The 13,390-nt window shown below is 36.6% G+C and overlaps 1 protein-coding gene across 5 annotated transcripts in view; it reads right to left on the minus strand.

The window, feature by feature from the left end:
- sema6bb (sema domain, transmembrane domain (TM), and cytoplasmic domain, (semaphorin) 6Bb) overlaps positions 1-13,390 on the minus strand; it is a 203,368-nt gene that overhangs the window by 13,224 nt on the left and 176,754 nt on the right. The window lies entirely within an intron of this gene.

Consider the following 13,390-nt stretch of genomic DNA (forward strand, 5'->3'; position numbering starts at 1 on the left):
ATGAGCGTAGAGCCTCTTCCTGCTCACGTTTCAACAAAAACCCCAAGTCTAATCCTTCCAAAACTGATTCCAAAGCTGAGTTAAACGAGAACTGTTCAATAGTTGTTGCCATCTACCTTGTTGTGCTTTCTCCAGCGTCATGCAGCTTTGTCGTCACGCCCTCAAAACCCTGCCCGCTTTGCATCCAAAAATTCAAAACACATCTCTGCGTTGTGATTGGCCAGCCAGTTCTAGGGCGTGGGGCATTGATCGAGGCTAGACCACTCGCAGGCAAAAAGAGTTTGTGGCCACTGGCGGATGAGACTAGTTTATTAGGCTAAAAGCTTCCTAGATGGGAAGCGAAATGTCTTTAAACTTGGAAACAAAGTCCAGTGGATTTTTTTTTTACTTTTTTGGAATGTTTATTTAACCTTTGATGTGGTCACTGAACCTAGCCAGTTATTTTAAAATGCAAAAGCACAGATGGAAATATGGCCTTTATTAACAACAAATAAAAAAACAGGATCAGAGCCGCAGATGTTACAGGAAAGAAATCTCCTGGTTATAACAGACACAAGTAAAACAGGTCAACAGGATCAGGTTTATACAATCGACCCCAGCCTGAATGGCCTTCTAAACCAAAATGAAGGCACAGACCCTTTCAGAGTAAAGAAAATAATAAATATACATACTTTATCTTTTATGCATTCTACATCTGGTAATGTTCTGCAGAGGTTATAGATGCCTCTCTGACATTTATCTCCACTGTGGTTCAGGGTTGCTGTGTGACACTTCTGATTAAGTTCTGCATACTTCAATAACACTGCTGTCACATTTACACAGAGGGAATGGTCCTGGTAGAATGGAGGCAGACTCGTTCGGTTTCTCCTGCACATGGACATCCTATTATGTTTGAGGATATAGTACAGCTACACAAACATTCTTTAGCCAATTCTCCAAAGTTCTCTGCTGGATGCACAGATATTTACCAGTATGCGTTTGCTGTTGTGACACATTTGGCTGTATACTAGCAGGGGTGACAATAAAAACAGCTGGCTGGGCATTCTGTCCTTCCAAAACTTCTTACCCAATCCCGATCACTTGTTAAAGCTTAATGGAAGCCAACAGGCTGCCTGTCAGCCTGACGAATACTGAGCTGTTTGTCTGACGGTTTCCAGCTCCAATTACAGCATAACGAGGAGAGGAATGGGGAGGCAAGCCAAAGAGAGGAGAGAGACTTTTACAGTATGTTTGCTGAAAGGAATTGGGAGGACAAGTTAAGAAATGAGACAAAAGAGATAACACAAAAGGGTTGAAAGTACAAGAGGAGGATTCATCCAAAGAGGACAGCTCAGGCAAAAAAGAGCAGATAGGAGATGATCAAAGCAGTGAACGGGAAAAGAAAAAGGTGATCGAGGAGCGAGAAGGACTTCAGCTGCTACTAACATTACCTGATGTGTATTTGTGTCGATAAAGTTTACACCAGTTTTTAATATGTAAAGTAAAATCACATTATAGTTTAATTCCTAAATGGATTGTTTCCTCTTTTGTTAACTTCACTTCAGTGCATCCTCCTGCACTCCCAGATCCTATTGTTATTTCCTTTTTAACCGTTTCTTCATTTCTCTCTTGTACTAACCTATCCTTTGATATGTCAGCATGATGGGAGTCGTTTGGATTTCCAAAGAGATGCCAAGAGCATTCATATACATATATATATAATTTATTATTCACTCTGTTGCTTTTTGAAAAGCTTAATTCTTCTTCTACATTTTATAAATCTTCTTTATGTGGTTTTCTTCTCTAAGTACAACCAGTAAGGAACCCCTTACAGAGCTCTTCTAATTAGGGGTGTGGAAAAAAAATCTGTATGGTGATGTATAACGATTTTTGGCCGCCCAATATAATATTGATCTTTCTGCTCCTAATATCTATTTAAAAAAACAAACAAAAAAACAACAAAAATACAAAACTTTTTCCCCCCAGAAACAATTGGAGTAAATGCCACACCGCTTCTCTGGCAGCTGCTGCCATGGAGCCCTTTTGCTATGCGGCACGGCAGGATTTCTGTAGTAGAGGAGGTCAGCGGAAGATGCAGACTCAAGCCCCAAACAACTAAGCAACAATATATAATATAAAAACAACAATATTCCAATATTGTGATAATATCACATTGTGACCAACTATTGTGAAACATATTGTTTTGCAACACCTATGCCAATTCTCACCCCTAGTTGTAATGTAGTCAAAAAAGAACAATTTAAAATATTTTCTTGGTTTTGGCTCTGGTCTAATCACTCAATTATTACATTTATGTTTCAACTTGCACTCAATTATGCATATGAATATAATAAATGAAGAGTAATTTTGGTTTAAAGGAGAAGTCTGGTCATATTTAGAACTAACTAACTTCTTAAAGTACTTTTACCCTATGTATTACAACATCCAACTGCCATGCACGTGGGCATTGTCAGTTTAACTATAGCTCTGCTGAATTTCAATGGTGAAGTCCTCTCGAATCTTAAATAATTGTTGTTGATTGCAGATGTGTCTAGTAGTTCCCATTGATTTTGCTTGTAAAGCAGGGAGAATGGCGCTAGGCTTACCGCACCGTGATGTGTCTGGACTCAGTGATCAAGACGAAAGTTGTTACTTTTATTTTTTTACTGATTAGCGCTAAATTATTTAAATCACCGCAAACATATCAGTTTTAGGTATAGATAATGGTCCATTGATCATTCCTTGCTTAGCTGATTTTTTCCTTTAAGATATCCATCCACACAAAAACCTCTGGATTATATTTTTATTGTTCTGTCTATCGAATTGTGCATGGGGCATTATAAGATGTATTCATCTATCTATCTGTCTGTAAAACATATATAAACATGTAGCATTTTTGCTAATTAATCAATTTTAGAGCTTTTTTGAAGTTGCCTATGTTCTTATAGGTTTCCTTATAAAAGCTAGACATCAAAACCTCTTTTCACTTCTAGAGAGTACAACAGAATACATGCATAGTAAACAGGGCTTATCCAACCTGAAAAACAAAAAGCGACTCACAGTCTCCCAGTGGACCTGTTGATGGCATAAGCACACTCTTCTAAGCTTGATAGGTTAGGGCTGTGTCATGGAGCAGCCAGTGATCTGAAGAGCTTTCATCTCCACAATCTATCACTTCTATGCATTATGCTGTGTTTAAGAACAAAGTCATAGCACTCCACAGTGAATATGTTTGCATTGATGTAGGAATATGAATGTGTTTTAATAACTACAAGCACACTTTACTTAAATCCATGCTTGACTGACTTTACTTTTATCCTACTCTGCTTATTCTTTGTTTAAAGGCTTTATTTCTGTTTCAACTGCTCTATTTTCCTCAACAACTCTTATACATTTGTTTTAACTAATTGTTTTTCTTTTTTGATCACACTCTACCATTCGGTAATCAAATTTAAAGCTCTTCAGATCACTGTTAGCTGTCCAACCAACACTGATGTGCAATTTTTTAAGCACAAAAACAAACCAATAAAAAATGAAGCAGCTTTCAAAAAAAAAACTCAGTTCCTAATTTGGACTAATCCCTGGTTAAAGGCAAACTGTGTTTACTCTCAAGATGTCTTTAAATCTGTTTATGGCTCCTCCCTGACAGCTTTCAACGTTAGGGTTTAAAAAGTTGGCTGGGATTTTTGCACTAGTCTGTTAAAAAAAAAAGGTTAAGAAAAATTTAGGACTTTATCCAGAGGGCCTGTCAGATGTGTCGCGGATGATCAATATGCTTAAACATTTATGCACTCTGGCCATTCATGTGTTTGTAATTACAATTCTGTATAATCCGTACCTAAAACCCAATCTCGACAGATTTAGGTCTTCATCTGGGTTTGTTAGAAGGGGTGCAGCAGACTGAGAGTCAAGGTTTGCTATGATGACTACATAATCACATACCTGCACGCTCTCATAATGCATTCACATTCCTCCCTGGCTTTTACTTTTTTCTTACTTTTTTCTGCTATCCGGAAGAGAGTCATTTTTAATTCAGCTTCATTTAGATTTCTTTTTTTGTGCTTTGGTAGTAGACGGTTTTCCGTGCGGGGTAAGTGAGGTACCTCTGTATTTGCTTCAGGGTAGGCTGTGTTAAAATCATCAGGGGGCAGTCATGTAATCAAAAGGTACAGCCTTATTTTCTTTAGAAAGCTCCCCGTGAAGCTTTTTCAATGCCTGGAATGCAATCAGGAATATGTGGATTCAATTATATCAGCAGACATTTAGTTTGCTTTCCCAAATCTGTTTCAATCTTTTTGAAGGGCGGCTTAACAAGTAGTTTCAACTAAACCTAATTCAAGTACAGCCACTGGGTTGTGGTGGGCACTGCGTTGAAAGATTGTTTTATGTGCATATTTGCAAAAACTCTGATTGGATTTTCAGTAGGAGTCAGTGTTTTGTGTTTTGTTTTTTTGTTCTCCCTACAGTGGTTCTCAACAAACTTGCTTAAAAACACATATTTCTCAACCCTTTTGTAATTATGTCCTGATGAATTTAAATGTAAATTCAACATGTTTTTGTTAGCCAAATTTGTAAAAAGAAAAAAAAAAAAAGATCTGTAAACATCTGCAGACCATGTAACCTAAACCGTGTAGAACCAACTACTGATTTTTATAAGGAGAAGCCCTGACATGGTTTATAGTCATATTTGGTTTATACATGGTTTATAGTCATATAGTAGGGATGGAACGGTTTATGAAAACCGTCCGAACCGTTCGGTTCGACTGTCTCGGTTCGGTTCGCGTGTGTTGCGTTCGGTTCATGCGCTGCTCCATTTTACTACTGGTGGTTGGCCAAAGCCAACCACCAGTAGTAAACAAGAAGAAGAAGAAGAAGCGAAGCAGCGTAGCCGGGTGTAGCAGAAAAAAATCAGTTGTTGTGGAGAATTGTGTGGGTATGGCGAATAGGAAAGAACAGGAGTTGGAAGACGCGCCAGCAGCACTTTATAGGTCTGCTATATGGGACCATTTTGCATTTAGAGTGACCTACGATGACGGCGGAAAGAAAGTTGTGGATAAAAGTGCAACAGTGTGCAAGCATTGTGCAACACATCTTGTTTATGCTAACAGCAACATGACCAACACTTCATGCTAACCCCAAAATCCTACATACTCCATCGCAAAGCCTACAGCCTCCACTGTGGCTCCCGTCCGCTCCGCTCTGAGTTCCTTGTAGATCGTGGAGGGCATGCGCGAGATGATTCAATTCAAAGCAGCAAAACATGTGGAAATGATCCATGGTTTCCGCGAATCATTAAAAATAATTACAATTCATTCATTTTTTTGGATTTTTTCATTAATTTCATAAAAAAAAATTCATAAATTTTTATAATTTTTATAATTTTTTTTATTTTTCGGTTTAACAATAAACATATACCGAACCAAACCGAAAACCGTAACAACGAAACCGTGAACCGAACCGAACCGTGGATTTTGTGAACCGTTCCACAACTATCATATAGTCACATTTGAATTGAGAAAGTTTCCTGGAGAGGTAGTGAAACATCTTCAAATCTTGGAAACCAAGTCCAGTGGATTGTTTTTTTTTTTTTTTACTTTTACGGAATGACTATGACCTGGATGACTGAGAATCTTCATCAGCATTTATAGTCAAATTACTCTGATTATTCAGACACTGAACTGTTCGAGTAGAATTCTCATTAGATATACTAATTTGTATTTTTTAGCTACAGACATAGTTTACTCTGAGGGACCCAAATCTGCACAAGATAATAATGGACAAGAGTATCAGTCAGGTGAAGAACTCAATAAATCCACAGGAGGATAGTGGACTTAGGAGGACAGTGAAGAGGGTTTAAAAAAAAAATATTCTGCACAACAATGGGACTGGGGAAACTGGATATTTCTCTAAATTTTTTTTTTTTTAAAACACTGATAATGGTTATAGATGGGGTATACTGTCCCAGGGCTACATGAAATTAAATCGCTCATTATCTCTTTGTCGGAAACATTTTCTTTAAAAGAAAACTTCCAAGCTTGACTAAAATCTTATAAATAAGTTCTCTTGTTCTTAAGTTGTTAACATGGATTGTAAGCATTAGGCTTGGAAAATAAGATCAGAGCAATCCAACTAATAATGTTGGCTGCTTCGAGCAATAGTGTTCCCAGTAAACTTCATTAGTTGAACAACCCTAATATTTAACTCATTAAAGGGTACAGCCGTTGATCATATGACCTTACAACCCCTTTAATGGACCGTGATCCAATTAGAGTGATTATTTTGACTAGAGTTTTTAAGCCTTATTTATGTTCAAAGCAAGAAGTCTCCTAAGAAGAGAGGTTAAATATCTTTAAAAAAAAAACTTCTTAACATTAGTGGAAGAGTAATTGGTGGTCTGATAAAATCAAAGTTAGACTTTGAACTCCAATTCTAAAAAATAATATTTGACAGAAAATCTAAAGAAAAACAGAAACTCTCCAATAAAATTCAATGGTGGCAGAATTATGACCTGAGGTTATTTTACTTGCGAAGAAACTTGGTTTCTTTTTCGTGAAATTCAATGAAAACTGTTTTCCTCCAAGCATATGTTCAAAGATTTAATTCACAAGAAGGAAATTGACATTTTTGGGAAGATGTTATTAAACGTCGAGAACTAAACTCACAACAAATGAAGAAAAAGATTGTGGACAAGAGAGGTACTAAAAAAAATCCTAATAAAGTATTAGTCTAAAGGTGTTCTCACTAATGAAAATAATGTTGTTGCAACTTTTAAACATTTTAAACCCTTAAAATTTATTCACATTTCAGTTGAGTGGGACATGAAAAATGCAGCTTTATTTGGGAAAAAAAGGTTTGATTGGATTTATCATGCCATTGTCTCTTTAAATCACAAAAATCTGGCATTTTAAATGGAGTTAAAACACTTTTAGACGTGTGAATTAACCTACGGTGTAGACTTTGCAAACCTAATGTATACTGTGGAGAGTAAAAACAAATATTTTAAAATATGTCATAGGTAATGAATTAAAAAGTGGGTGCAGAGGGAATGAGTCTAATGGTCTGTCCTGAGGGCTCATATAATATTTCATTCCTAATTTATGGTAGTTTCAACTTAATCTCTTCCACCTGCTGCAGCCATACATCAAATCATCCAGAGTCATCTACCTTGCAATACTATACGCCCACCCAAAAAAAAAAAACCCAAAACACGGTTGAGAGTGTAGTTTTATGCTCACGCTCCTAGAGTCAATTTATTCAGATTTAATAAAAAATTCCAACAGAATGATTAAACCCTTATGCCTGATGTTTGGGCGGTGCACCATCTGGGTGGGTGACTGAGCTGCCCTCGCCTCATTCCTTCCTCCACCTGTGGTAATTTACAAATCACTTTTAATGAGATGTCTCCTCTGTGACACGGGGCCAAAATACCTTAGAACGGACACACTATCAGGGTGTGCGACTCGAGCCGAATAATTAGCGCAGGGTCACTGCACCTGTCTGGACTACAGAGAGCTTGAGCTAATCAATACTAAGGCACTGCGGTAAACTTTGGGCTTTAAGGTGAGAGAAAGGGGCTGATGGAAAAACGAATAGAGGAAAAAGGATCGGGAGAAGTGACAGAGAGAGAACTCCGAGGATGTGTCACAGAGAAGAGGAGCAAACACTGGGTGAAAGCAAATGAGTCTGTGGAGGAAAGAGAGTGAGTAGAGGTGTGAAAGAAGGTCAGTGATGCTCATATGTAATAAAAAAAGGAAAGAGTTACAGAATGCAGAGTTATTTTAACTGATTTTGGGGGATTTCTGCCTCAGTGATAAACAAAAAAACATTAAACCAGGAGAGAATGGCCTTCCTAGTACTCTGCATATAAGACTAATTAAGTATCTTAGGCCAAAAGCTGTTGATAAAAAGACTGTCCTTCTACCAACTGAGCTACATTTGTCACAAAGGAGACCTCGTGGTCATAGATAGGTCCAAAAAAATCAGTTAAATGAAAATATGCATTCATGTAGGGAAGGGCTTACAACAGGATAATGGTGCTGCAAGAATAGGTAGCCCATTTGTGCAGAAAGCCAATAGGGTGAATCAAAGTGATCTTCAGGATGTTTCATTTATTCTACAGGTCTTGAGTGCCTTCCTCTTCCCATAATGTTTTTGCAGAGCAACATCAGAGCAGATGACTGAATGAAATCTAGGAAGGTAAAGGAGGCTGGATCTGTGGTGCTCACTCAAAGCAGAATATAGAGGAGTTGCCGAGCATAATGGAAAACACTGCACACCCTGCACATAACAATGTGATAAAAACAGGAACATATCTACAGGTGTTGGACTGTTTAGCTCCGCTACAAAATGAACCAGCCCAGATGGTCATTCCTGCCCACAGCTATGGCTCTAATGACTTCTGGACAAATTATCTACATCATCAGTTTGTTTTACTTTAATTGAAGTTCTACTTTCTCATAATTATGTATATACAAACAATGGAATAGTACCATAGGGGATTAGAAAAAAAAGTACTTTCAGCTCAAATAGCTAATATAATCACCTTGTTTTCAGTTTAGATAAAAGAAGTGGTTAATTTAGTGTTCTGCAATCAGAGAACAGTTTTTTAAATTGTCCTTAAGGTACTCTTCAAGGCACTTAATGATTGTTTTTAGAACAGAAACATCATGGCAGAAAGGAGATATGATTCATACTTTTTCTGAAAAGATAAAAAGGACTGTGGGGACGTTCCAATAATTTCAAAGATTTATTTCAGTTATAAACGACATTCAGGATTTACAAACCTTAGTCAAGGGTCATGAGTTGTAACTGTAGGCTGTTTTGTGAGGAATCCAAAACACACAAACTCATTTCAACGCGCCCTTGAAAAGACCCATCTATCAGCAAGGACCTGCAGCTTGCTGAAGGGTAAGCCAGCCCCCTCGTGTTTTTCAAGGCTCTTTCTGAGGCACATGCTGTGCAGAGGAAGATGTAAGGAGCAGAGGAAGGACTCAGACGAAGAGATCAGATGAAAGAGTGGAAGCCTACAGGAGTTCATGCATCTTACCAAGCTTTCCAAGAGCTCAAGACAAAGCTCTTATTTCAGAGTTTCTCAAGATGTCTCAAAAAATGCACATACCACAACGTTTTGTTTAAGGTATAATAATTTCCTGGATTTACTGATATAAATATATAATCTATATGTATCTTATTAATATAACCTATGAACTGAAAGTCTCAATCTTTATGATTGCCTTTGAAATTGCTATTAATAATTTTAAATGAAAGGGATTTGCATTTGTGGAAACAGACTAAAGTCTGACTATAAGATGTCGATAGAAATAACACATTGGGGCTTTTCTTGATTTTTTTTCCTATTTTTGAATGCTTTGAAATAAATGTCTACAAGTCTTTGAACAAGTTTTCCTATAACTTTTCTTTTTTTAAAGATTTTGACAGGTTATACTACTGTCTCTCTTTTTTAAAAATTTATGCGGCAGACCATCAAAATTGAATGCATAATTGGGAAGTGAACATAGTTTTCTTGTGTGAAGATGATCTTGTTTCACTTTGGGGATGGGAGGTTCATGCTGATTTGCAATTTTAGTTTCAAACAACGTTTTGTACGTTTGCAAAAAATGTAAGCATATTCTTTCATACTCTTGCTCCACCCTGTTCATGTCTTAGCCCCTCTTAAACTGGACCTCTTATAGCTCTTTCATCAGTGGCTTCTTTGTGTCACTTTTTCCTAAATACCTGACATTTGGAGTTATCCTGTCAACAGATTCTTCCACTTGAGCTGTGGACCTCTTCACCTCCTCAGGAGTTCTCATGGACCTCTTGGCTGCTTCTGTGATTATTACTCTTCTTGCTGGGCTGGTTAGTTTGGGTGGATGGATATGATTGCTATTTTTGTACGATATTTTCTGTCCCTTTTCAGATGATGAACCAAGCAGTACTTAATGAAATGTTCAAAGTTCAAATGCTTAGAGGAGAAGTCTACTGTGGCTGAAAGAAAAATAAATCCCACCATATTTTTAATATTTGTATGTTTTAGCCCTTGATATTTTAGAATTGGATATCCTTTTCGTACTACTGCACTATTTTGAGTTTAATTTGATTTTCTGTATTTTAAGTGGAGCAACAGTTCAGGTCAGCGGCCTCAAACTCCAGTATGAGCTATTGGAGGCACATAGTCACACCCAGAAATTAAAATAGCTTTAAATTAGTGCTGGTATTATATTAAAAAAAGTAAATTGTACATAATTCTTGTTTACTACTGCCCTGCATATATTTTTTAGAAATACTATTTTTGTTCTGTATAAATCATAACCACTAACAGCTTTGTGTTTTAGATATGATTCTTTAGATATTCTCCATTCTGTGTATTCAAGAATTAGAATGAATATTAAAATAAACAATCAGAGCTGAATATTTGGTAATTATTTAAAAATGAAAATGGACATTTTTTTTTTACATTTGGAATATTTTTCATAGCATTCCCAACCTCTTTTTGGAATATTTCATTATATATCCCCTGTCACTAATTATTTACTCCCTAACTGGTAGTAATGTAGATGGGAAAGCCTTTACTGGCTCTATAGCAATGAATGGATAATATTTTTTTAGGCAGTCTGTTACTCAGGATAGTGCAACACCCAGAGAGCTCTTTGCTTATTTAGAGTGAGGGTATGGAAAAGATTAGCAGCCATAGATATATATTAAAACACTTAAAGGAAACAAGGAAATATGACAATATAAAGAAACATTTCAATCCTTGGAGTAATACAAATAGAGGACCAACGACAGAACTATTCAAAGAAGGTCCACTTGCAATTTCCTATGCGTTTTTATTCAAAAATCTACAGTAAAATAACACAAGGTATATTCGGTGCCTAATATTCAGATTGCTTTGAGGAAGTTTAAAGAAAATTTATGAGACATGTGGTTTGATTAAGTCACAAGGGCAGGAATGAAGAAGACAGGCGATGTTGAAAAAGCAAGGAGCAGGCTGAACGCACCACTGGGGCAGAGCTCAGCGCACGTACAAAGGAGTTGTGCATTTAACGAATAAGAGTTTGTCAGAGTTGAGTCTGTATCAGGCAGGTATGAGCGTGTGTGAAATGTAAATGCTCCAGACCAGTCTCGATGTGTGCTCAGATTGGTAACTATGCACAGAAGTCTGTAACACTAAAGTATGGCATATTAAATCAGGCAGCATTTCCTCCTGGTACTGTGCACATAGCTTGACTAGTAAAGGTTGACTGCATGTGGTTTAGCCATTTGATTCGGGGGGGGTTTAAGGAAAAGGGAAAAATCTGAAATTACAGTAGCAGGACAGCAGGCCTTCAGGGTTTTAGACTAAAGGCACTAGTTCAAAGAGTCAAGAATTTTTTTGTCTTCAAGGAAGAATTTGTACAGAGGAAATTGCACAAACATTCTGCTTTTTTAATGTTTTTTTTTTTTTTTTTTCCTCTCTCTTTTGGGCTCTGGCTAAAAGACAACGCATGTATTATCAGCAGACCTAAAACTCAGTGTTTTAACAAGCTGTTGCGTAAATCCAAAGAACTGTAGGTTTTGTCAGCTCCCTCCTCTACACCTCAGCACCAGCCTCCCCCACTAGACCGCAGCAATTAGAGAGGAGTTAGATGAGCCTGCTGTCGTAATTTGGCAACTAATTTTCTTTCCTATAGGAAGCCTCCCACGCTATTAAAACCACCCGGCAGAAAGCTGGAGTGTGACCTGGCTCTGTGTTGATCGCCACACGCTCTGACGTGACACCGCAAGGAATCTCAAGTCTGCTCACACCTCATTGATGTTTCACTGGACCTCATTTACTGAGTAACTGCCTACCCGCTATTCAACCGGTCAAAACACTGCTTTTCTTTACGAAATATTTTCACAGCACCATAATTGCTTCCATCTGTAGCTACAATGCAGCAACACTAGTTGTGTCGTTACAGCCCAGAGAGTTCAAACCAAAATGGGTGGCCAACCTGCATGTGTGACTGAGAGGTTTGTGTGCCAGCTTGGATTGCTACCCTCTGTTTTTTAATCAAGGGAACAAAGATTTGAGGAAACTGATGCTCCTGCAGATATAGAGTCTAACTTCCTAAACTCCCATCATCCTAATAACAACTGAAAACCTAGTTAACAGCTGGGTAGGGAGATTACAGATGGCTAAACAAGGTTTGTCTCACTAAAATGTTTTTTTTTAAACTAATAAACAAGTAACTGTATCAAGTAAAGATGATCAAAGTAAATAGAAAACACAGTTTTCTAATAATGATTTAGTTATTGAGTAAAACAATAAATATCCAAAGTGACCTGACTGTCTGCTTCTCAAATCATTAAATAACAGTGAATAACCTTGGATAACAGAGTTAGGTTTTAACAGCTTTTTAAATAGGACGTGTTAGGCAAAATAAAATGTTATATTATGTCCTTAAAAGCAAGACATCCGTCAACAATTTTTCAAGGAAATGTAAGAGTACACAACTAAAGAAAACTCAGCAGAATTTTTTTTTTTTATAAATGCATTCAACTCTAATTTGAGTCGGTAAATAAGATAGCCTGTCAAGGAATGGGTATTTTTATACTTAAAATAACATAATAAGATATTATGGACTTAAAATGAGACAATATAGTTGTTGTTTTTTCTTATTTCAAATGTAAATTGTCCTAACTATTTGCAAAGAGTCGCACTTACCTGCTTAATAAAAAAAAAAAAAAAATGGACTTACTTTTTGAAAATTTACCTACTTAGATTTAAAATTTTTCAGTGTATCAGTTCAGTAAGCTTTACAAAGCCATGTTTAAGGCTTTGAGACCCAAGCAAACCACAGTAACCAAGAACCATTAACCAACCCACAGATTATTATTACATTGTCATGTATGGTAGTGGAAGTGTGATTGTTTTAGGTTGTGTCAGTTAGGACCTGGACATTTTTTTTTATTTTTATGGAACCATAAATTCTACTCTACTAGAAATTCTAAATTTCTCAATTTGTGACATTAAGCTCAAGGATTTTTTTGTAATGCAATGGGATAATCATCCAAAGTGCAATAGAGTGTCTACTTATGAATAACAAAACAGAAGTTTAGGAGAGGCCTCTTTAAGGTTGCAACTTAATTCCATTTAATAAGCTGTGGTTTGAAATTAAAACAAGCAATTTATGTTAAAAAAAAACCTAAAAATTTTTTTTCAATGAAAAATAAATAAATAAAAGTAAATCAGAATTTCTTCACATTGATGTAGGCGACTCATTGCCAGTTAATACAATTACCTTATACAGTATTAGCGGACAGACTGACTTTTTAAAACTGGACCTAGTTAATTTGAATAGTTTTTTATGTGGTTATCATTGTTATTAAATGTTGTTTAATAATTTGAAACATTTAAGTGTAAAAAAAGGGGCAAAAAAATAAATAC

Source organism: Cyprinodon tularosa, unplaced genomic scaffold, assembly GCF_016077235.1.
Source record: "Cyprinodon tularosa strain WSP-4 unplaced genomic scaffold, ASM1607723v1 ctg147, whole genome shotgun sequence".
NCBI classification, from domain to species: Eukaryota; Metazoa; Chordata; class Actinopteri; order Cyprinodontiformes; family Cyprinodontidae; genus Cyprinodon; species Cyprinodon tularosa.